The following is a 25,055-nucleotide window of genomic DNA, read 5'->3' as shown; positions in this document are numbered from 1 at the left end:
CTTCTGAGGTCTTCTAGTCGCTTCTCTTTCTCCGTGGCGTTGCTGTTGTTTTTGCAGTACACAGTGTATTAAAATGTGCTTCATCGAACCTTAAGCATCTTTCATACCTGTTCTTTTCCTATCTGTCCACCTTAGCCTGCAAGTGGTTTTAATGTCGATATAGATTTACACTTAGAAATGTATATTTACAACAAAATATTTAAAAGCTTAGCAGGTGGTTATATTAACTATCCTAGGAACTAGCAGAGTTAACATGTTGGAAAAATACATACAAACACATACACTCCATAAGATTTAAATGTGTTGGGTTTTCAGAACAGAAGCATATTTTAGGTTCTTTGCTTGAAGCAATAATCTTGTACTATATCCTTGTAACCTAGTCAGTATTTTAACCTTTTGAAGTTTTATGGGGTTTTATTTGGGGGAGGTCTTGTTTTTGACTTAATGAAATGTTTAGGACGGACTATCTTAAGCAAAACAGCCCCAACCTGAAGAATGTCAGTGTTACTGTCCTTAATGAGTTAACTGTTGCCAAGTGGAATGGTTTAAAGAACATGCTCTGCTTCTAGTTAGCTCATTTAAACTGTAGACATACCAGAGAGTTCAAATTATCCAAAGTTATTACCAGGTTATATTTTCATGATTCCTTCTTATGTATTGTTTGAAATGCTGATTGAATTTTTTTTGCTAGCTTTTAGAAAGTGAATTCCCTGTAAGTAGATTCGTAATTAACCAGTTCTTCATCTTTCCTTCAACCTATTAATCTTGACATGGCCATTTACAACATTCACGGAGACAAATAATAGGCCCAGAACGTCAGGCATTGAACCATGTCCGCGTACTTCTCAAAAACACCCTCCGCAGTCATCACTCTGGGGATGCGAAGATGAAACGAGACACGTCCCCGGGGTGGCAGGGCGCTGTCACAGGCAGTGACACCAGAGACGCGGTACGCATTCGTGGTACGCACGCACTGAATGTCCAGGTGAGACATTCATGGAAAGATGGTGACTTCTGAATAATTTTCAATTTTAGGTCAATGAGACGAAGGAACATCCCACCAGAAAATGTTGGAAATCAACCTAGAATGTAGACATAAGAGTATTTACAGTGTGAGTACTTGTACATAAGGTCCAAAAAGAGGGAAATGTGCTGTACGTTTAGGGAGACATTCAAGGGTGAGAAAGCAAGGAAAGATTCTAGTAAAAGTCAAGATGGCAGCTTCCTCCGTGGGGACAGCAGGGAGTTTGGGCGGGAAGACATGAGCAAGCTGGGGCTGCTTCTGGAATACAAGTTACGTCTTACTCGGCCACCTGGGAAGTGGTTATACAGACACCACTTTATAACTTTGTTAAAACTGTGTATGTAAGAGTTAGCTATTTTGTGCTTGTTATCCTCTACAATTAAAAAAAATCATAACTGACCAAATTGTAACCTTCACAGTAAGAATTATTGTATTTGAACCTGAATAAAAGTAAAAGATCGGTCCTCTCTAGAGAGAGAAAATTAATCTATGGAAATAAATGTATTTCTGATGCAATATATGTAAATCAAATTTTTGTAAGTCTTTCCTGGACCTGGTGGAGCATTGGGCACCATCATGGGAGTTGGCATCCACCACGAGAACGAAAGGTTCGCAGAAAAGAGCCCAAGAGCCTGGACTCTACCTAAAGCTGAAGCTGTACAGGTTTCTGGCTGGAGGAACTGACCCTACCTTCAACCAGGTGGTGCTGAAGAGGTTGTTCCTGAGTCTCACCAACCAGCCACCTCTGTCACTTTCCCCTTCTCCATAATCCTGAAGATGAAGCTTCCTGGCGAGAGGGCAAAACCGCGATGGCTGTAGGGACTGTGATGGATGAAATGCGTGTCCAGGAGGTGCCCAAGCTGAAGGAGTGTGCACTTCATGTGAGCACCCACGCCCAGAGCAGCATCCTTGAGGCTGGGAGCAAGATCCTCACCTTCAACCAGCTGTCCCTGGACTCCCCCAAGGGCTTGCTTTCTGGTCCTCGCCAAGGCCAAGAGGTGCGCAGTCGCTTCATTAAGGCCCCGGGAGCCCCTCACAGCCACACCAAACCCTACCTGCCTAGGCGCCAAGGGCTGGAAGCTCCAGCGCGTAAGAAGCCAAAGGGCCAGATGTGGCTACAAAAACTAACCCCAGGTCCTACCTTGTTATTAAAAAGATTCTGGAGACTGAAAAAAAAAAATTTTAAATCCTGTCATGCCAGCCCTGGCTGGTGTGGCTCAGTGGATTGAGTGCCGGCCTATGAACCAAAGGGTCACCGGTTCAAGTCCCAGCCAGGGCCCATGCCTGGGTTGTGGGCCAGGCCCCTGGTTGGGGGGCCACAAGAGGCAACCACACACTGATGTTTCTCTCCCTCTCTTTCTTCTTCCCTTCCCCTCCCTCTAAATATAAATATAAAATATTTAAAAAGAAATCTTGTCATGCCAAATGTTAAAAGAGAATTTACTTAAAGGAACAATACGGTGAATTTTCACCAACAAAGTAAGGTAAGATGGGGGGAAATCAACAAACACCTGCAGAGTTTTAAAAATCTATAAGGAAAAACACTTTTTTTTTAAACTTTAAGGACTAGTGAGGCCAGCTGCAACCAGAGCTCCCCAGCAAGGTTGCCACCTTCTAGAAGCTCACCGGACATCCTCTGAAATGTTATTCCCCATCAAGAGCCAAATGGAATTAGGCTCTCAGGTGAGGTTGATTATCTTTTTAATTTTGTTTTGCTTTGGGGAAAGTGCAGCACAGAGCTGTAAAAATTTGAATTTCAAAACCCTTAGGCAGGCACACTGCCTTCTGTGTAACATCACCCGCTTACCTGCCGGGTGCATGAGGATGCTGTCCCTTCGGGCACAGTTCTGGTAAGTATGCTTCACATCAAATGCCATTTGAAATTCAGGAAGAACATTTTTTGGCTTACCATATTTTTACCAAATTTAGGAAATGAAGTCAAAGTGGCAAGACCTATTCCCCAGTTGGAAGGTATACGGGATTTTTGATGAGCTTTGTGTATTAAATTGGTACTTTCTGCTTCATGTCTTCTTTTCAAAGTGCATTCAGATCTTTATCTGGATTTTAAGGAATCTAGGTAACATTATAATAGCTAAGAGCACACTTTTTTTCTCTTTCTTTTTTTATTTTATATTTTTTGTCAGAACCTGAATTTGAATCCTGGCGCTGTTGCTCAACTTCTAAATGAATTTGAATAAATCATTTAATTTAAATCTCAATTTCCTTCTCTGTTAAAGGAGAATGAGAACATCTGCTTGGATAGTTGTGAAAATTGAATGAAATCATATGTAAAGTATTTAACACATGGTAGGAGCTCAAAGAATGGTAGCTACAGTAGCTTCTCTATTGTAGCTTCTCTTTTTTTAAGTTAATCCATTAATATATATTAGCTTGCTCTTTCAATAATTTTTCAGTGCTCTGTGAATTCTGGATTTTCTGTGATCCTCAGATTCTGGGTCTCAACACCCCATCGAAAGAGTAATCTCGATATTACAACCAAGGCTTGAAAAGCTGGACAGCACATTAACTGGGCAATTTTATTATCAAATAACTTGATACTGGACATAGAAGGTCGCCAGGAGAGAGGCTTCCTCCCATTGCTTTTCTCCGGGGTGGACACCCAGCTCAGGTTTATACCTGTGTCTATGGCAAACAGGTGAGAGTAGAGGGACAACTATGCCACTGACCCAGACCTAAGTGCATCCATTAATGGGACTGTATAATTAGTGTTAATATATAGCAACTCAAAATGCAATTGACTTGGCTGGCATTGGCAAGGGGGATCTAATTATTACACTGAACAAGTTCAGGGAAGGAAACCGAATAGTAAATCACGGAGGATAAGCCATAGTTCATGGTTGTATATCTCTTCTTGAACAGCCGCAAGCTCTAGTGCAGTCGTGTGTCAGATAAAGTAAAGAAACCCAACTTACACTTAAAATGAGAGATCTCTCAAAACGTTCCAAATTCCGTCCAGCTGTAGGGGATGCACTAATTGTTAGAGCACCCCCTAGTGGACGAGGAGCCTCTGTACCGATCTCTGTGTCTTCAGGAATCTGTTCAATACACAAATGTTTGTGCTCTCTAGTCACTGCACTCAATCTCAGGTCTCGGGCTGTTGGACAGAACTTTCTGTGATGATGGAAGAACTCTATGTAAATTCTTCACCCTCCAACACAGTAGCCACGGCCACATAGGCAATAGAGCCCTTGAAATGGGGCCACTGCAACTAAGAAACTGAATTTTTAATTTCACTTAATTTTAACTAATTGAAATTTAAATAACCACAGGTGGCTAGTAGCTACCACATTGCACAGCGTGGTCTAGAATATCCACCTATGTAGACATTCCTTGCTACTTCATTGCAATCCTATCTTTCTATATGGCCAGGAAGGACTGTGTGAGAAGGTAGCGTAAGAAGCACACTTCCTAGCTCACTGCGTGCCTTGATTCTCTCAAGGCCTCAGCCCTTTTGTTTTGAAACAAAGAGGTCACATGAGATCTCTATGCTCTTTTGACTCTAACATTCTGTGCTGGAGATTTAAGAAGTTAAAAATAAATACATTCTGTTGAAAAGGTGACATCTATTCAATGCCTGTTCTGATGCCAAATCCACAGGTGAAGGGCTATGTGTGTCGTGTGAGTGCAACCCAATCAAAATGACTTGCCCTCGCATTTTTAAAGTGTCAATTGGGTTTAAAATAACAAAGAATAGGCTTAATGTAAAAAAATAGGATACAAAGAGTTGGCACTGGAGCCATGCTTTTCAGATGGGCCACCCCTTGCAGGCGTAGATTTCCATGGAGCTCGCAGAAAGGCGTTCCGCACCGGGTGCCGTGGCCGCGGCAGCCTGGAAAGCACAGCCGCTGCCGGAGGGAGTGCACTTACTGATGCTTCTTGCTCAGGTGTGTATCTCTAATTACAGAAGGATAGAACGGCAGAGAAGCATTTCTATTGCTTTATTGTCAATACAGTGGAAGAAGGCAAGTGGGCAGAGTTTGACGTTTTCAGCTTAAACTCACAATTTTTCATTAAGTATGTATTTGATGTATCCAGGAGTCTGAACCTGTGTATAAAACCAGTTGTCAGTGTTCTAAGATTTTGGTGAAAAATTTCTATACCATTAATATGAACATAGGATACACACGCACTGAATCTATGGACATCTGAACTGCTCCCATGAGGTTGCTGGCCTCTGAGAGGTAATACAAGCCCTTTCAACATCTACTTCATTTCTTGGATGGCCAGGTATTTTTTCAAATGTTTTTACATACAAAGCATTGTCACTGAACTTTGTTTCAAATCCCTAAAAACAATAGGGAAGGTCCACTTATTGATTACAAAATACCAAGCCCTATTTGCAGGCTTCAAGTTACCAGCCTACCAAAACCAAGCTAGCCCTGTTTCAGTTGGTAGTCACAGACAATACAGCAATTTAATGCTGCGGAAATCCTGACCAAACTCAAAAGGCGGTGTTTCTGCCATAAGAGGTTATTCACCTCCTTCCCAAAGCAACTGGTTACTGTCGCTCTCAGAGAGTTGCCTACTTTGTCTCTGAAAAGCATATCGAAGTTTGTGTATAGACTCATCTGAAGAATTTGTATACAAAAATATACCATGTAATTACTACATGCAGTTCACAACACTTTGTATTTACATATATCCATGTGTACTTTTGCAATTATGCTGCTGATACACACAAAAGTCCCATGAAATGGCTATCATTTTTAATACGTACCATGCACGTGGAAACCAGAGTGTGGTTAATAAGAGTTTGCAAGCTCCTATTTTTCATGAAGTTGTTAACCATGTTTCATTAGTACTCAAAGATCAGAAGGAAAACAAAAGTTTAGGAACAACAATAAGGGAAGGACCAGGTGAGCTATCTTCCCCTGGTCGCTGCTCAGGTACGAGGACAGCCTGCCACTAAAACAAGCAAACCTTAACACAGCCACTCGCCGGTCTTCGCTGAATTGTCTGATTTTTTTTTTCACTAGAAAATCTGTTTGTCTCATATTAAATAGAGTAGTGTCAGAAACTGGACAAATAGTATGTGTAAAGTCGAGTGGAAACAGTACATCTTATGTAAAGAAGCAGCACGAGGTTCAAAAAGTGTGCTAGAATTTCAGTAACTTGATTGTTTAGACTCAGGTGAGGGCACCAGCTCTCTGAGCCAAAAAAAAAAACGGGAGAAAAAAAAAGAAAAAAGAAAGAAAGAAAGAAACATTAATCGTGTTGTACCTAAGCCAACCCACTAATCAGGAATACAAAATATGGTGCTGAGATATTGAGGCGCTATAGAAGTGCCGCCCAATAGTGAGCATGAAAGTAAACATTCCAAACTCCCTACCCCTCTCCCACCTAATCTGATGGAGCCACCAATGCTTTACACAAGGGTAAGCGGAGCCGGCTCCCTCAGCTGTCTATCGCAGGCTTTTAAATGGACTTCTATTTAAAACTCAGTTGAAGTATCTCCTGGCATCAGCATGGCGTTTAGTTGCCTGCCGGCTGGCCCCAGTGGGTTCAGCCACCCTGCAGTCCCCCCTCCCCCCACTGTAATGGAAAGCACCACGTGATCACCCAGGTCCACCCCGGCTCTGTTTTCAAGGTCTTTCCTGAAAGTTGGCCACGTAGATAACCTGGTTTCCATGCTATTTATTGCCTAGGAAGGAGGCAGGGTTGAGCCCAACCCCTCTGGGATGTGAACCTGTGGTTCCAAGGAGTCTAGGGAATCAAATCTGATGCTTTCAGGACTGAACCGCCCCATAGAGTGAATCCAACTGTTTTCTCTTAGGACCAAAAAAGGGACCTGAATGACAATAGCTCTTTCTTATTTGTTTCCCCTTGGAGGAAAAAAAAAGAAAGAAAAGAAAGTTTTCCCTGCAACTTTAGGACATATTTAACCCAAGGCTTTGCAAATAGTGACTTTTCTACATTAAAAATGAATTCCTTTTAATATTTTTATTAACTGAAACATCATTGCACCTGGGACCTCCATTTACTGGTGGCAAACCTGGTCAACTTCAGAGACCCAATATCACCTCTTCCATCAAAATCGATTAGTCAGCAGGTTAGGGAAGATTATATGGTCAAGTCAACTGCTACCCTCCTCGCTAGTGTTCTAGCAAAGATAAAATTCAAATGATGTTTTTAAGAAAAATGATTGCCTTCTTTTATAAGATTGCATTAAAGATAACGCCGTAATGATAATAGCACAGAAGTTTGGTCTCTTTGTACCTGTACTTAAAGTACCTTGGCACTCTCATTTTGGGTGGATTTTGGGCATAGCAATACTTGTGGCTTCAACTAGCTAAACAATGATGTATTGAGTAAGCAAGTCATTATTTAAAACCAGTGGGAAAACTTCATTCCTCAGCTTTTAGAAACAAATCCTCATTTGGCCACGAGTTTTGGAAAAACTTTGCATCTTCTGGTGTGTTGCAGGGAGGTGCATCTCTGGCCACCATATTCCTTACGAGTATTGAAAAGCATACTTTTACCTCATTGTAGTTACTGCAAAAACGTTTGCATCAGTTTCTCGATGTTCTGCCACTGTTTGGAAGACTTGTCTGTGAAGTCCAGCTCCTTAGACTTGCTCAGCTTTCATGTGATTAAAACATAGCACGCCCTGGAAAAGAATTGTGGGTGGGTCAGCCCAGTGCAGGGATTCAGCGATGGTTTAAAATTATTTAGAGGAACTCAGGTGCGCTGACACTATGACATATGTGTATTCCACCATGGAGAACACTTCCTCCTCGTTCAAATGAGCTAAAAATGTAGGCCTCATTTCTGGTACTTTAAATAAAGTTCCCTTTTCCAGGATTATTTATCATGGTTAGTGGTTGCCATCAGTCATGAAAAGTTAACAAAGACCTATTGGGTTTATCTATAGGCAGCTAAACAAACATATCTCGCTCTTCTGTTATCTTCTTGTTAACAAAGCCCTATCAGAGTGTTCTAACCATCAGCATTTACTGCGGAGGGGCCCTTTATCTGGGATGATATATGGAGAGCCCATCAATTAGTGTGAGGGTTTGTAGATACCTGCCATATATTCATGAGAGAGCTCCTGTCGTCTCTCTCCATCACAGACACGTCGCGGTGTGGTTTTCTGGTGGTGTCACTGCTCACCTCCTGGGCTGTGGTTCGGCTGTTGCAGTAGTTAAACTGTCAGAGTGTCTTCGGTCCGGGCAAAGCTTCGTCTCTGAAACAAAGCCAAGGACCAGGGCTGCTATTCTTGACCCAAACAACTGCATAGGCTGAAGTCCCACACAGCAGGATTGAAAAAACATATAGAGAAACATGGGCCTGGGTGTTGCCTTTGCCTAAGCATTTGCAAAAAGCAAAAGCAAAATCAACAACAACAAAAAAATACAATGTGATTACCCACTTACTTTACGCAACTGGAAGTATGAGGCAAATACTTTAGTTCTGGGTGTGGGGCTGAGGGAAGGGGCGCTAGTTACCAGAATGGCATCCTGACTGTATGACTGATCCCCGCTGCTCCTCTCCTTAAAGGCCATCCTGCTTCCCCACTGCCCACAGGATCATGCCACGGAGCTTGACTTCCAAGGCTCCACACTATCACGTGTCCTGTCTCAACCTCTCTCCCTTCTTGCCACCCAGGGTACCCCACATTTCTCATGGTTTATTGGACTCTCCATGCCCTTTCTCCAGCCCTGTGCCACTGAACTTACCAGCTTCTTCCTTTGGGACTCCCTTTGCCCTACCTCTGCTCCTCGAGCTCCTGAACTTCCCCAGTGGAGGCCATCCCAGGCATTCTGTCCTCTGGGCTCACCCACCGTCATTGTCATGCTTTTAATAGAGTAGTTGGTGCATCTGTGATGATTTATTAGCTGTCTTTCTCCCCACTCCACCTGAGGGCAGATGAAGTTTCCTACTTCGCAGTCTTACAGCTCAGCAGGGTGCCCACTGGAGGACATAGTGTCAAAGAAAGAAGGGAATGAATGACGAATGAATAGAAATGCTCACCCCTCTATTGCTCTTCCTCAGTGTGTCCTGAGGTTTCCTGGAAGGAAAGCAGGAGGCCCATGGAGCAGTGACGAGAGCCATGCCAGGGTTGCCGTCAGACTGGGTCACCTGTTAAAAAGGGATAAACCTATCTTACTAGCTGTTCTGAGTATTGAATGAGCATTACCTTGTAACCTATGTGTTTATGACGGGTGTGGTTACTGTTGTTATTTAATAATATTGTTATGGCCTGTGGTACAAGTGTCCAACCTTCCAGTCATCTGCTCGGACTTTTTCCTAGGACAGAATTTCCATCAGTTTGGTTTTCCCCCAAAAAACTAAGTGGGGTGACAAGTTGGGTTACATGTAGTGCCTTAAAACACATGACTGCAGATTTAGCAGACCTAAAGCTGACCCACCCTCAGTAGAGATACCCCACGGCCACAACAGCACTACCCTTAACCATTTTCACCTCTGCTTGCCTATAAGCTGGTCTCCAGCCTGACAGCACATATGGGCACACCCCTGACACCCCATAGATCTGTAGCCCTCCCCTTACACCCCTCAAATGCCAGGCTCCAGCACTCAGAGACCCAGGTCTCCATCACCCTCCCCACCAACAGAGTCAAATACGACCTTGCTGTGACCCTCCGAACCCTGGAGGGCAGAGGCCCACACAGGAACTCAGCCAGCTTTCTCCTCTTCTGGCCCTCAACCTATACTCCGAGGCACTTGGAGTCTCCTTTTAAAAAGCTGGGTCAGCTTCCCACATGTACCCCACTTCTTGTAACCTCTGCTCAGGCTACTGCAGCCCAGCCCGTGCCCATGACCCATCTCAGCTCGTGCAGTCAGGGGCTGCAGATGCCAGCAAGAGCACCCTTGGGAAGGCCTTGCAGAAAGGTGAGCTGGTCTGAGGTTCCTTTCTCTAGATTATTTTCTTCCCAGACATCTGTAGTTGTGGACAGGAGAGACTCAGAAAAAGCCAGCTGACTGCCTAGGGCAGGGGTTCCTTCCTTTCTCCCCAAGACCTCCCTTGCTCTAGTGTCCCCACTGCACCTGGGTGGGGATCCTGTTAGAGGGCCTAGGACCCACCACACCAGCTCTTCTGGAGCCTGCACCCCAGCTGTAGCCAGGGCATTCCCGACGGGGCAGGCGTTGCTATCCCTCTGGTTGAGCAAGAGCATCCCCGTGCTCTAGGGATAGGACAGGGCGGGGTCCGGGGATGTCACCGTGCAAACGGCATCCGGTCTGGAAGACAATGCCGCCCTCGGAGTCTCAATAGGCAGTAGGGCAATTCCGAACTTCGGAAGAGAGGATGACCCTCGCAGGCCCTTAGGGCACATTCCACCCGCCGGATGGCGGAGCCGGCCAGCAACCCTCAGACCACCACACTCTTGTCCCTGCCCAGCTCCAATCCCTGCCCGTGTCTGCGGAGCAAGAGCCAGCTCGGCGGCCTGTTTCTGGCTGATGGGTGACTGCGACCGACCTCGCTGGGTTAGCCTGGAGTGCGCTCCTCTAGGGTGCGCCAGTCTAAGGGTGCAGTAGCTTGGCGCTCGGGCTGCAGGGGCCACCTGAGCGGTCGTTGGGGACGGGGCTGATGGGGGCCCGGTCTTCTCTGGTCAAGTTCACAGAGACCGGGTAAGAGCTGGAGACTCTGGCCCTACGGCCCCAGTGAGTCCATCACTCCCCTAACAAAGACTGGGAGGGGTGAAAGGGAAGGAAAAGAAGGAGACTCCGGAAGGAGGCTGGGAGGAACTGGGAGAAGATGGAGGGAAATAGAGGCCGTGGCCATCAAGCCTTCCTAACTGCCGTTGGTTCTGGCGGCCCCAGCATATCGGGAATACAAGTGTTTACCCTGCTGGCCTTCAGGTAGACTGGTGGATCCGACCTTGCCTGACTGCCCCAGACTTCCCACCCACCAGCCCCCGGCCCAGGCTGCCGCAGAGAGAAGACTGGGGACCAAATCCCCTCGATTCCAAGCACCCCGACGTGCGGGAGGCCAGGCCAGGAACTTGCACCCCCAACAGGCCCTTTTATTGGCCAAACCGGCCAACAGGCCCTTTTATTGGCCAAACCGGGAAAAGAAACCTAAGACCCATGCGCTCCCGTCGGGTGGCTTCTCCGGAACCAGGGCCGGCAGCGCGACCTGGCGGCGCCCGTTCGACCCCAGTAGGGGCCTCCGCGGGGGCGCAGAGCCCTGGGAGAAGGGCCGGAGGAGAGAAGGGACGTTGCCTTTTCTCGAAGGGAGGACTTCGAGAAAGGGGACACAAGGTAGCTGTGCGTACGGGAAGGTACGCAGAGAGGGAGCCTCCGTGTTAGCCGAGGCTCTTCGGGAGGGGCGGTGCGGCCTGAGAAGCCTGTGCCCGTCTACACTTAGATGCTGTCACCGCTTCTTATCTCCAAGGTCACAGAGGTGGGGTCCAAGAAAACCCCAAGGGCAGATGGGCAAGTGGGGAGACCCTTGGCCCCTGCCAGGTGGCTGCGTGTTGGTGTGTAAAGGAGTGTGCATGGGGGGCCCACGCAACCCGGTGCAGTCACTGCCACACGGAGCAGGACAATAGTACCCCCTGGTACAACTGCAAACTAGTTTCTGTGTTGGGAGAAAAAAGAGAATAAAAGTTTAATAAACGTGTGCTGTGTTGTGAATGACTTTGTGACGACCTCTGCTGCAAATGGCCTATGCATGCGGAATAATGGTCTCCTTGCAGAGAGGGAAATAGCTTAGTGCTATCATCGTTGCCTCGGTAACCATCTGAGTCCCCATCTAGCAAGAGAGAAATGAGTTATGAAAAGGCTTGAGTGAAGAAGGGATTAACACATGATCCCAGGGACAGTATGTCAATCAAAATCAACTGAGAAATTACACTGCTCTATTTGAGAATTTCTCCGGAACCGAACACTAGTGGAGTTGGGTGCGTATATACTCATTCTCTCATATTCTCTCTCTCTCTCTCTCTCTCTCTCTCTCTCTCTCTCTCTCTCTCTCTCTCTAATTTGAGAAAGAAGGGGGGAAGTAGCATGGTGATTCGTCTTCGTGACTATTATTGAGAAGTTACATGGAGGGGAGGGGAAGACGCGCTAAAAGGAGGGTTATTGAAGAAGACAGGGCCTCAGCCCACCCTAGGCATGCCTGGGGCACCTCGCTGTTGTATCCCGCCTCTGTCCCCGAGCCCCGCAAGCCCTCCACGCGGCAGACTCAGGGGCACTGCTAGGCCGGGGCCTGGAGCTCGGCCTTGACAGGACCCAGAACTGCACGGTAGAGGGGATGATGGGGGTGGGGGGTGGGGGGGCGTGGGATCTGAGTCCCAGCCCTGAAGACTGAGCAGCAGCCTTTGATGCCGTCTTTTGCCGGTTGCCTACTGCCTCGACTCAATTTTTGACTTAGGGTTCAGGGAAATAAATCTTTGGGTCTGGTGCACAACACCCCCCAAACCGGCTGAGAGACCCCGCTCCCCAGGAACATCGCTGAAATGCCCACGCACGCGCAGGCGTCCCCACCTCCCCCCATTCTCCATCACCTCCAGCACAAAAACCCGGGTCTGAAAAATAAAGGAAAAAAAAAAAAAAGAAAGAAAGAAAGACCACTCAAACAAGCGTTCCTAACTCTTGTGGCACGTGGAGCAGCGGAACTGCCACTCTCCGTCCCAAGGCCGTGTCTGCGGGGACTTCCGCCCTGGCGCTTGAGTTAGGAATTTTGAAAGAAAACTCAATCCGTCCCGTCTCCCCCCTGCAAAAAGTTCTTTTACAAACACTTAAGAGGCACAAGACCGAGAAGAGAGCGCCGGAGGCTGGGGTACGGGAAGCCGGACTTCTCCAGAGAGCGACCCCAGAAGTGGGGCTATTTTTTCTGGCTGTAGAGCTCCGGGGTGGGGAGCCCCTGGGCGCAAGAGCTGAGGAGGTTTATGGCTCTCTTCTGGACCACTGCGTGGCCAGCACCTACGGGCCAGGTTGGGTGAGGGAGCGATCCCAGGGTCCCCAGGTCACCTCTGCACACTTCCTATTAACTCCCTTGAGCCTCCAGCCTGCCCCATGACCTTGACCATCATCTTGTTCAACCCTCTCAATTGGCAGACGGGGAAACCGAGGCCTTGAAATAATACAATCACTAAAGATACACATGGTCAGGACTTGGATAAGAGACCAACCTCTTAACTTCACTTTAGAAAATTGGTCCCTTAAAAAAACAAGTTTTTTAGGAACTTTTCTCAGAGAGTGCCTTACTTTGCCCTGCGAGGGCAAGGAAGAGTGTGAAGGCCCCTCAACCCACATTAGTCTGGGTCCTCCTTCCCTCCCTCCCTCCCTCCCTTCCTCCCTCCCTCCCTTCCTCCCTTCCTCCCTTCCTTCCTTCCTTTCTTCCTTCCTTCCTTCCTTCCTTCCGTCGCTCTTTCTCTGCCCTCCTCACTCCCGGGTGAGTCCCACACAAGTTTCAAGTCCTGAGCGCCCTGCGCGGTTAACTAAATCGCCTTGACCCTGGCGCTATTTGATATTTGCCTCCTTGACACTCATTTAGGAGCTCGCAGCAGCAACGCAGACATTGGACAAGTCCAGCCTGAAACTGAAGCCTTCTGAAAGGGGGAGATGGGGAGAACCTGATAGCTGGAAACTCGTTTCTCCAAAGGCTTTCGGGACATTTTAGCCCGGCTCCAGGTCCGCGGAGCGCCAGGGCGCCGCCAGTGCGGGTGTAAACGTTAAATGTTAGCTATTTGTTCCAATGATTGGCATGAAAGTCGATTCTTTCTTGTCTTCTTTTTTTCCTCCTTCTCCCTCTTCCCTTTCCTTTCTCTCTCTGCCCCTCCGGATTCCCACAAATACTGATTCAACCAGTGGCTCCTCTAATCCTCCTTCCCTCCCACCCTGCAGCCACCCAAGTCAGAAAACTAGCAGAACAATGACGACCGGGACGAAACGAGGGGGGCGGCCCTTTGCTGGTTCTGCTCAACTTCTGGATGCAACTCTATTCCGTGCTATGAACTCCGTCTCCTCTTTTTCCTAGTCCCTTGTCTCTTTTTCCTCCCCGCCCCCCACCTTTTTCTGATTTTCCTTTCTTTTTTTTTAGACGGGGAGTGCCTTTTATTTTTTTTAAACAGTGCTGGAGAGAATGAGAAGTGTCAGTAGCATGTGAGAAATTCAGAACTGCTGTGCTCTCTATTAACGAGAGACAAACAGATGAGCAGATAAGCAAGTCGTCTGGTTTCAAAAGTTCCAGTTTTTTGCTTCAGAGGAGCACCGGCCAGAGTGCCTTACTCCAAGCCCCAGCAATTACGCTTCTCCTAGAAAGAGGAAGGGCCACACCATTGGGGCTCTACCTACACTCCCCCCACCTTATCCATGTTCCAGGTACCAGCCCAAGTTCCCCAACTCCACTCCTGAATTCTCTAGGTAATACCCATTTTTATTCCAGACTCTCCACTCTGAGAGGCTTGTCCCACCTCTCCCCACCCAACCCCACCATAATTCTCCATGTATTTTATTTGTTCTGTCACTAACTATACCTTATTCCAACGAAACCTTTTCAAAGTCTAATTAGTGCAGCTTCATTCTCCTCACTCTTTTCCCCAACCCCCCTCTCTTTCTTCCTCTCTCCTTCGCAAAAGATTTTGGAGCCAAGAAGATAAGATATGCAATCCTCTATCGAGAATCCTGTAATATTAAAGATCAAACGTGGCATCAATGGAGGACCAAATGCAGAGAGAAACAAAAGGGGGAGGCTGGGAGATGCTCATCAGCTAATTACAGCTGCAAATATTATGCAAATTTATCTTGGCACAGAAATGGAGAAAGCGAGTTTAAGTGCGGAGATAATGCTGGAAAATTGAATGTTCATCTGGGCATGGGAAACGGCCCAGTAGGCTCCATTGGTCTGTTTCATCTAGGGAAGCACTGGTTTCATGCTTCTATCAGATCATCTGCACTTCACTGGTTGGGACTGAGAAATTAATATTACTTATAATTGATACTTGAAATTCTTGGAGTGGTGCATCCTAAAGAGAAGGAAGAGAGGAAGAGAGGAGAAGGGGGAGGGGTAAGGGGAGAAGAAGAGAAGAAGAGGGAGAGAAAGAGAGAAAAGAGAAGTCACACACTATTAAACACAAAATTGGAACTCGACATCTGAAGTCCACAAAGGCCAAAGTGGACTGAAAAATAAAAGACAGTGTCCCAGAAAATCAGGTCTCTTTCTCTCTCTACAACCTAAAATTTGAAATATCTTTATCATCAAGATTCAAGCTTTTTAAATCTATGATTATGTGGCTGCCCAGTTTGCTTGAGGGCCTAGGACAAAATCAGGAATTGAGACTTGAACTCCGGCTCGCAGGGAACCTAGGGTAACCTCAGCAGAGGAACCTGAATGGTGGGGAGGAATGATGACAGGATCCTTTAGTAGGTCTAAGCAGAGAGGGGGAAGTAGACTTGGCTCTGTAGATCCTCACCTCTGCTTATGCCCCAGTGACACCCCCCATTTCCTCCATCTTTACCGGCCAGTGTTGACCATTCTTCAGTCTACTCTGGAACTCCCTGAAAAATTATATTCCCAGGAAACACACTCCAAGTCCTCACATTTCAGCAGTAAATGTTCTTAAGTGTAAAGGAGGAAGAAAGACAATTGGAACTACAGGGAACAGAAGAGAATTCTTAAAAAAATACTAAGTCCTCCTCCTATCTCTCAGTACAAAATCTACTGCAACTCAGAGAAACGTGGAGAATTTCAGATGAGCATTATTCAGGTACAAGCCATCCAATTACCAGGAAATTACGATCTGACGTCAGGAGGAACAATTGGAGAGCGAATATGTATGAATCTGCTCTCACTGGTTTGCATATTTGTAATGATTGTTTAATCCAAGCAAAGAGAAAGTAATCAACAGGCACAAAAACTTGAGCAAATTACCAGTGACTCCTGCCCCTTCTACTTCGTGAAGCCGGGCAGTTGCTAGTGTTGTTGGGGCGGGAAGGGGCGGGCACTATGGGTATAGCCTTGAACTCTGAAATCTGTCCTAAAAGAGGCAGAGAGTAAAGCCTGTTGCATTAAGATGGCTTTTGTTCCTTTGGTGTTAGGGCAAAAGACAAAAGAAACAAAAATGCCAATTATTGTCATTAACCATTAAATGAGGTGTGTGTCTTCTCTAACTCTAAAATGGAGGGAAGATGATGAGAGTGGGTGGAGAGGGACGTTCTGGAAGAACAGGAGGATCCACCTACCACCCTGCTCTGGAAGAAGGAAACCTATGCACGTTCTGCATGTGTTAACAGACAAAGCCAGAAGAACACACACACACACACACACACACACACACACATTAAAGATAGGAAACGGGAATTGATTTTTTTTGTTGTTGGTTTACTTGGAATGGGGCTGGAGTGGGCAGCGGTCGGGGTGGGAACTGTGTGGCCAGAAGATGGTGAGGGGAGAAGAAACCTCAGAAAAATTAACATTATTGGTATTTCTCTCTATAAAGATGCAAATGGCATTTTATCTTAACTTAGCTCTGTGCTTTAGTCAGTGTTTATGATTAATTATCTCCTTTTTCATAAAAATAAATCATCTTAAAAATTAGGATCTTGGTGCTGGGGAGAAACTAAGCACTGGTTTCAGGTCGATCTTGTTAATTTCAGCCTGAAATTGACACACTAATTAAAGAGCAGTGTGGTAAAGCAGGAGCACAAGATTATACCCAGCTCTTTAAAAAAAAAATCAGATCTACCTTATATTTTCCCAATTAAAAACTGCAAAAAGCAGTTTTGCTGCCCCAGTATAAAAAATAAGGGCCCCCTTTTCACAACGTCGGCCATCACTTTCTACCATCAGATTCATTGTGATGTATTAGATGCAATAAATTATCCCATGTAACAAAACATTGGGAGCTGAAAGGCAGATAATCTGGAAAGCAGAGATAAGGATTCATTATTCCAAATCATTATGAATCCAACGTTGCCTCTGACTTCTTTCTTAATCAGCTCCTCTGATCCTGGATATGTGAGCAGTACAGATAAGGAAAGAGTCGTTTATAATTCTCCACCTCGTCTAATATTTTAAAATAAAGTCAGAGGCAAGAAAACGCCATAAAACACTGGTGAGCAGGCAAGCGCCGAATGAAAAATCACTTCCATGTTATTATATCCACAGTAAGATTTAATTAAAATTCTCCACGTCCACGTGCTTTATTTTCAGATAGGATTTTTTCCCATCACGTAATAATTGATAGGAATTTGCAAACGGGGCTATTTATTTAGGGCGCCTGGGTGGAATAGGTCTGATTTTTTTTTTTTTAATTTCCAGTGACTGCTTTGTGAAACTTTCATTTGAGATGTCTATGGTTCCTCACCACCCAGGCTCCCACTGCCCAGCCTTCCACCCCCACCCCTCACCCCCCAACCAATCTGCAGTTCTCTGTTGGGGAAACATAGTCAAACCTGAAAGTTGAGTTTAATAAAAATGTTTTGTTAGGAAAAAAAGAAGAAAAATGAAAGAACTGGTTGTCCTCACCTCACACAATGGTTATGCCCTCCCACCCCCCACTCTACACATTTGTAATAAATTAAATCTCAATGAGTGGGATTGAAAGATTAGAACTTTTAAGTTGAGACTAATATTGAGTGTGTGTTTTCCTCTGGCAGAGAGTGCACTTGAAAAAATTAAACCAATATAAGAGTACATATAGAAAGGTAGAAAAATTGACAGGGGAGATGATGCTGAAGGCCAGTTGGCAGAAAGAAAAATAATACCTGAATTTTAGGGAAAAGAAAGGGAATGCTGGAAACCCAGAAGAAGAAATATATGGTTCCTCCAGCCCTGAACAGAACAGCTCTAAGTGACCACACACTCTTAGAAAGATTGGAGATTCTGTTGGTGATTATTCCTTCCTACAGGGTCTCCTTTTTCTTTATCCAACAGGTGAACTCCATATCTATGTGGCCATCGCAGAGATCTGGGACACAATGTTTCTATTATCTATTAGTCATTTACTGATCTATCTCCTACCTCCACGCGCCTGGTGACTTCCCTTTATACTTAAAAACCAATCAAGTGCCTTAGCTTGTGGGATGGCGGCCCAACGCCCCACGGGATTTAAAGCCGTGACTGCTGGTGCCAATTAGGCCAGCACAGTTTCCTCCAGAACGAACCCCCAAACCAAGTGCTGTCTTGAGGCCCAGGAGCCTCAGAACATTTCTCTACCTGGTTCAGCCTCTGCACCCAAGCCCAGGAAGGATGATCACCTGCCCAGGGTGAAGAGCTTAAAAGGCCAAAAATAGGAAGTGTGGGCAGGGGTACCAACTATAGGTGAGAAGCACCTGGTGTGTCTGTCTGTGTGTGGCAGGCAGCTGGGACCCAGCCTTCTTTAGTGCACCTAATGAGGATTCCTTACTGGAAAGATTCCCTTGGGGGTCCTGAAATCTTGGGAGTGAGGCCTCCCTGTCCCGTCTGACTGGTTAGGATGGGGCAGGCTCTGAGCGTCTGGGGTCCGTTGCCCTCAGTGTTCAGCACACACAGTAGCCCCAGAATAACTGAGGGCCGTTTTGCTCGCTCTCACGCACAAGCACAATTATATACACGTGTACAGAGAGACCAGGAGTCAGTGAGTCAGAGTAGGAGCTTAAAATTCAGAACGTGACTTGTAGCTTCATTAAAGCAACATCTTCCCAGTGTGTGGGGGTCTGATGTCCACCAATGAGGAATAAATCTTCAGCGGTCTGACTAAGCAACAGAGCCTTACTTTGTTTGTTTCTAGGGTTAACTTCTCTCCTTTCTTCATCCCACTCCTTCCCCACCATCACATCTCTCCAACCCTCTTGGAATAATTCTCTCTTGTACCCTTAATTAGCAGCAGTGCCCACCTCTAAGTTCATCAAGACAAAAAATGCCCAGCTGGCTTTTCTTCTCTGCATCTTACCCCTGTAGGACCATGAAATTGAAAATTAGTTATATTTTAATTAGGCCCTTTGGGGGTTTTTTGTTGTTTTTTTAAAGGCCGAGTGTCTTTGGCCTTTCATTTCCTCAAATGAAGCCTGCCTTTGCTACAGGTAGAATTAGGGTGAAGGAGAGCACGTGCACGCCGTCACATTTCTCAGTTCCTCACCAAAGGGTCACTTTAGACCCTGAGACAAGCAAGTGCCCGCATCCGCAGAAAAGGAACGCGGAGACCCGCCGCCAGACCCGCGGGAACCCGCGCAGGTCGCGGGCACGCGCGCGTGGACAGGGTGGCAAGGGGGTGGTTGCGCGGGGCGGCCGAGAGGACTGGAGAAGCGGGATCGGGCGCCAGCCTTGGGTTCCAGGGGGTGGGGGGCGGGATCCTGAGTCTAAGGGACCGAACCAGGGCTTTCCAGTGAAAAGCAAATCTATGGCGGGGGAGGGCGGAAAGAGGAGGGAGTGGGATATTGGGATCGTCAATCCTGGCCAGAAGCGGGGAGGGGCCCTTAGAGGAAGACACAGAGGGCTCCGAGGGCTTGGTGGACGGCACGCTCAGTGGGGCGCAGCTAACACTCAGGCCGAAGAGACAACTGTGTCGTCTGGGTGACGGACGACCCCTCCCGGGGCCCGCCGTCCTGGTGCCCACGAGGCAGTGCTCGAGGAGGAGCGAGGGGGTCTCAGAACCCTAAGGGGCTCCGGAGTCCCCGCCACACTTTTCTGGCTACTGGTCTCAGCCCTACCCTGCACGGCCTCCCTGGCACAGCCCACGCAGCTCCCTGCGGGGCGCCAGGGCAACAAGTTGGGTGAAAGCTGTCCAGAGAGTGACCTTCCCCGCCCGAGTCCTCGAAGAACTCAGCACTGCCCACCCCGCGCCCTGGCGCCAGAGGACTTGGCTCTGCCACTTGGTGGCGGAATGAGGGCGCGAGAGGGCAAGGAGGGCGGAGGAACCGCGGAGCTCGGGACGGAGGTGGGCTTCAGGGCTCCTTCAATGACAGGGGACCCCTTCTCCTCTACCGGACAGGCTGACAAATGAGAAGCCCCGCTACCGCCACTCGGCGTAAACCCGGACCCCCTAAGGTCGGTGGGAGCGGAGGCACAAACGGGAGGTGGTGTGTCTGAGTCGAGGGGCTTTGGGCGGCTGGAGGCCTCGGCCGCATCCTGGGAGCTCCCTCCCATCCGGAACGGCCCCCGGCATCCCTCTGTACCTGCTCTCCGGACACCTCGCTCCGCCGGCAGGTTTACTCTCAGCCGCGTTCTTTGACGCTCCCCAACTGTCCCTCCTCGGGTTGCCGCCCCACCTCTGCCCACTGCTCTGACCTTGCTGACCAATGGCTTCGGTCTCCCTGCATCCGAACGGGCCCCGCGGAACATTCTGCACCATTAAGCTGGGCAACCCCTTCCTGCCCAACTGGTTCCAGCACATGAAACTTCTTGACTTCCCGGCCTGGCAACGGACACTTTTTGTTTTATTTCTCCCCAAAGATGTATTTATTTTTAAAGTCAGTCTCCATACTCTTATTGTATAAATATTGTGAAGGCAAAACTCTACCTGTCAAAACAAATGGACCCTGACCTTTCTACCCAAATGTTTATGGAGTTTCATTTTACCCTGGCAGAAATTTATTCAGGACAGACTCCTCCGTGGGTTATTTTGATCTCCCACTAGCAAAACTAGGTGTGGTACAGGAGAGCGGACTTTGAAGGGGAGGGCTGGAGTTTGTTGGGTTGGGTGGTTGGGTGGGTGGATAAATAGGACCATTTTCCTTAGACATTTTATCTTCAGAACAACCTCTGCTTCTCTGTCCCTTATCTCACCCTCCTAAAATTCTTTATGAGCAGAGTTGGGACCCCTATAGAGCGCCCCCCGCCCAGCTCTACTTCGTATGTGCACGGGTACCTCAGCCTCTGAATGTTTCTATTCCCATTGTGAGGAGGGCCAAAGAGTAGCAGGAGGCCCAGAGCCCAGTCACCCAGCATCCTGCTTTTCCTAACTTTTACTGGCCAGTGGTGGCTGAAGATCGATGTAGCTGGAGAATGCAGGCATTTCCGAGGTGTTAGCAGAAACAGGAGGAACAGTCAGAAGGAGAAGAAAAGCCTGGTGGGGCACAGGCCCTGCTAATGGTGGCCACCAGTTGTATCTCTAGAGACTCGCACTGGGTTCCCATTCCTCCCCAAAATGGGAGGAAAACTCTGCATAAGCTTTTATATCTATGTAGGTTATGATCCAGTCAACACTACGGCTGACATTTACAGTGTTAATTCCAACCCTGCCAAAGAAAGTGGGCTTTGTAGTCACCAGGGGGCTGGTTACATTTGAGGCAATCTTCCCCCCCCCCCAACTCTGCTAGCTTTGTCCACCCTTTATGTGCAGTTTTCGTGTTTGCAAAAGGAGGGGGGGATTCATTCCCCGCTCAGTCTTCTGCCCTCCCTCCCTTTCCCCCTTTGCAACCCGGAAGAGCTCCGCTCCGTACAGTGAGCAGGAGAAGGCGGGAGGGAGGGGGTTCCTGGGAAGGATGCACATCACCCAGGTTTTACTTCTTGCTGGAAGCCTGTGTGAGATGCTGTAAGCGGCTGGGGCAGTGAGAACCGCAGCAGCGACAACAGTGGCCAAGTCTGCCTGTCATTTCTGCCTTCAGATCTCTGGCAAGTCAGGAAAAACTGAAAAACAGCTGACCGGCAGGAGCGACTTACCCAGGTCAGTGAATCCCTCTCTCTTCTCTCTCTAACTCTGCACCCACTTCCCTTAATCCACGTGGAGAGAATGAAGAGGAGGTCTTGATTCCAAAGGGACAGCTGTCTCTGGAAGAAAGTGAACTAGACCTCAGTCCTATTGTTCCTTCTGGTCACTGGAAATCTTGGGCTATCTGCAATGACCTTGGGCGAGCATGGTGTGTGTGTGTGTGTGTGTGTGTGTGTGTGCATGTCCTTGTTTGGAGAAAAGAGCTAATAAAACAAGGCATATGGAGAAAAACTAAACAGAAAAACAGGAGATGGAAGAAGTGCCTGGGAAGGGCTGGACACACATTTTCCACTTCGGCAGCGCAGAGGATTGGGGAAAAGAACCCATTTGCAAAGGAGCACCTCAGCCTTCTTTCAAAGGTGGCTGCAGGGTCCCAGTGTCAATTTCATGTTTATTTTCCTGTACTTACAAGTGTGTGTTTAGGCTCATTGTCTCCGCATATAATTAAAGAAGCAGCTGTGTGCTGTGAGATAAAAGTTGGAGCCCAGATGTGTGGGCATCCGACATCCTCCGGGGGAGCTGGTGCCTTTGCTTCCAGGAGCACCCTGAGGCGAGTAAGAAAAGCGCTGCCTCGGAGAGAGGGTGTCTAGGGTTGTGGGGAGCAGGAGGGGCACAGGACACAAAAATTCTACTTTCTCCTGGGACATTAGACCAACATACCTCCAAGAAGCCACTCCATCAGAAGGTCCCAACCAAGACAGATTATGTTAAAATGCAAGGGAGTTGAGTGGATCTAAGCAGGAGAGTTGCTTTTATATACCTTTGCCTCCTCTCAGATACTGCAGGGTGCTGCGAAAACTGACATGGGGTGATTCTGGTTAAGGCTCAGGGTGGAAACAACTCCAACCAGCAGGATCTCCCCTCGGTTTGGTTCCTGTGTTTCCTAGTTCTTTTCTCCTCCCCTATCAGCCACATTCAGCAGGGATCCCTGGGTTGTGGATGGGAGATTACAAAATTTAAAGGGACAATCAAGTAGCATTTGCAGCACTTCTATCCCTTGGCAGCTGTGGCAGAAAAGGTGTGTGTGTGGTGGGAGGGGGGCGGGAGGAGCTGTTGGTCTTGTGACAGGCTTGGGGCAGAGAGTCCCAGCGAGGCCGGTAGAGTAGACCCAGAGGTCTGATGCTTGCAGGGCCCAAATGGCTGTTTGTGGGAGGGAGATCACCGTGAAACCTTTTAAATGATTGTGTGATTCTTAGGAAAGGAATTGTTTTCTGCCCATCTGAATCCCGGGCAGGGTATGATATCCAGGCCAGACTGACCAAGATCAAGGTGAGTTTTGGGTCCCGTTATTGATTCCTGCATAGGATCAAGCAGGAAGCTCAGCTTTCAGCTTCTAGCCAGTTGCCCTGCAAAGCCTAAGGTTGCTGACTTGAGGAGCTAGCTGGATTCTGAGGATACCAGTGAGTGGCACTGGGCATAGAAACCCACACCTGCAGGTCCACCCTCCATTCTACACAAGAACTCTTTGCCACCCCTGGGGGGTCAGGGTTGGCTCGGTCTGTCCAGTAAAAGAAAATGCAGAGATGGTAGAAGCTGCATTTTCTTTTATTTGGTAATTCCACCTTTTTTTCCCCAAGCAATATATGAGGTGGGGGTAAGATGGGGTGCAGTGAAGGGATGCGTGCTCCTGAGCACTCTGGTGGAGCTTCTTTGTTGGAATGCCCAGCAGTCCAGGGCCACACAGAAAGTCTGAGGAAGGGCAAGTACTTGGAGCCCAGTGGCTGAGAACCCATCTTTTGGAGATTAAGGCAATTTGTGGCTGGGAACTGTGGGAGGTGGCAGAGTATTAAGGACCCTGTAAGGTGTGTGAGGGCAGAATCCGAAGAAAAACGCAGTGTTCTCTAGCCCGGGCTATTCTAACATTTCCGGGCTGCACTGAGGCGCATTTTCATTCTCTGCCTCTGAGCCGTTTCACACATAAACGTGCATTCTTTTCATGGTGTCTTTGTGTGCAGCCCAAATATTCCTGATCACCTGTTCTTCTCAATGGTTGGAGTAACCAGAGAGAGGTTTAGCAAATCCGGAGATTGGGCCAAGGCAGCCTCCAAGCTGGAATCCGAGCCCCCCTTTGCTTCTGGCTGCTGGACAGAGGGGCTAGAGGAGGTGGCGGTAGGTGCTGCCGGTGTTGGAAGGAGGAGAAAGAGGAAACTCGCAAGAGGAAGGCTCTTGAGCAAGTCTCCCTGGGTGTCCGTCGCTGCGGGTCTGCAGGCACACGTGTGTGGTTGCTGTTTTGTTTTATATAACAAATTGCTCGGGGTCCACGAGGTGGCAGGCAGCAGAGCCCAGCGCCAGCGGGGTGCCTGGCGGGGAGCGGTAGCCGGCAGGGCACATCCTTCGGGGAGGGAAAGGCAGAGGGCTGCACGCAGGACGGCGTCTTTCCACCTGAGCCGCAGGGATTCACATGTTACCCTGAGGTCTCCAGCGCGCCCGAAGGAAGATACGAATAATTCGTACTTTTAGAAGGTTGCCTGAACTGCGTCCTGATCCCAAGGAAATCACCCTTCCCCACCTTACCGTGCATCGTCGTGAACTCCCCCCTCCTCTGCCCACTGTCGATTGTCCAGCAACACTGGTACCCCAGTTTTCTGGCTAATCTAGATTAGTAAAACACACAATAGCCCTAAGATAAGGCTCTCCTTTTCCTGAAATGCCAAATGGAAGTGGCCAAAGGAGTTGGCCGGAGGCGAGCGCTCCGTGCTCCCGGCTGAAGCTGGGTCCCGGCCGGGGCTGGAGCCAGGACAAGGGCAGGCCAGGGGCTTTGGACACGGTGGCGGTGAGGTGGTGGGCGCCTAGCTCGCAAGCCAGAAGGCCACGGAGAGTGAAGCAGGTACCCACCTGCATCTCTCACGGTCTGAAAAACGTTGGGGCCTGGAGTCCTCCTGGGTGAATCCCGCGTGCTGACCACCTCCCTGGGAGTCCCGGCTGCTTCAGCGGCGTGGCCTGAGGACCCCTTAAGGAGAGCCTGGGTCTAGAGGCCGGAGTTCCTTCCTAAGAGCCAGCGGGGGGCCGGATCCGCGGCTTGCGGCCCCGAAGGCACCGCCAGAACCTGCTGCTGCACCTCCATCCTTACCTTTTCTCTGTGGCTCTCACCTGTCCCTCAAATCGCCCAGGCCAGGGGGGAGAGATAGGAGAGGCGCCGTCTGCCAGGGTGACTCGCACTCCTTCCCACTCACCCTCAAGGGGAAATCTTCCTCTCCTACCTAACCCCGGGGCTCCCCGCGTAGCCAGCCCCCGCCCCCCACCTGTGCAGTGTCAAACTCAAAACAGAAATCCCCTGCTCTCTCCCTCCCTCCTCCCCCTTTCCGCTATACCCCTACCTGCCCCATTGTTATCTCGCTACAATCAGGGTTTTTCTCAACTCGGGAGAAGAGGGTAACGGCTGAGGGAGGGCAAGGATCCCTCGAAGCTGGAGGGCC

General features: G+C 48.4%; 1 protein-coding gene, 1 long non-coding RNA gene and 1 pseudogene across 5 annotated transcripts in view; 2 read left to right on the top strand and 1 right to left on the bottom strand.

The window, feature by feature from the left end:
* Positions 1-1,600: 1,600 nt before the first annotated feature.
* LOC112320834 (large ribosomal subunit protein eL18 pseudogene) lies at positions 1,601-2,152 on the top strand (annotated as a pseudogene).
* A 5,372-nt stretch (positions 2,153-7,524) lies between these two features.
* LOC123478512 (uncharacterized) lies at positions 7,525-20,236 on the bottom strand. The gene is made up of 4 exons (XR_006653735.1): positions 20,105-20,236; positions 9,017-9,124; positions 8,069-8,228; positions 7,525-7,652 (listed from the first exon to the last, which is right to left on the bottom strand). It is a non-coding gene; the product is annotated as an uncharacterized lncRNA (long non-coding RNA).
* Positions 19,961-25,055, top strand: part of GATA3 (GATA binding protein 3) — a 30,308-nt gene continuing 25,213 nt past the window's right edge. For 2 of the 4 annotated variants that reach the window (XM_045186419.3, XM_053922047.2), the window contains exon 1: positions 21,425-21,594. The gene's annotated coding sequence lies outside the window, so the exon portion shown is untranslated. Of the gene's footprint in view, positions 19,977-21,424; positions 21,595-24,447; positions 24,467-25,055 lie in introns of those variants that run through there. The other 2 variants (XM_053922048.1, XM_045186415.2) reach the window with 2 other exon arrangements.

This window comes from Desmodus rotundus, chromosome 4, assembly GCF_022682495.2.
Source record: "Desmodus rotundus isolate HL8 chromosome 4, HLdesRot8A.1, whole genome shotgun sequence".
In the NCBI taxonomy this organism is placed as follows: domain Eukaryota; kingdom Metazoa; phylum Chordata; class Mammalia; order Chiroptera; family Phyllostomidae; genus Desmodus; species Desmodus rotundus.
The sequence above is the reverse complement of the archived record's forward strand: the minus strand, read 5'-3'. Positions and strand labels throughout refer to the sequence as shown.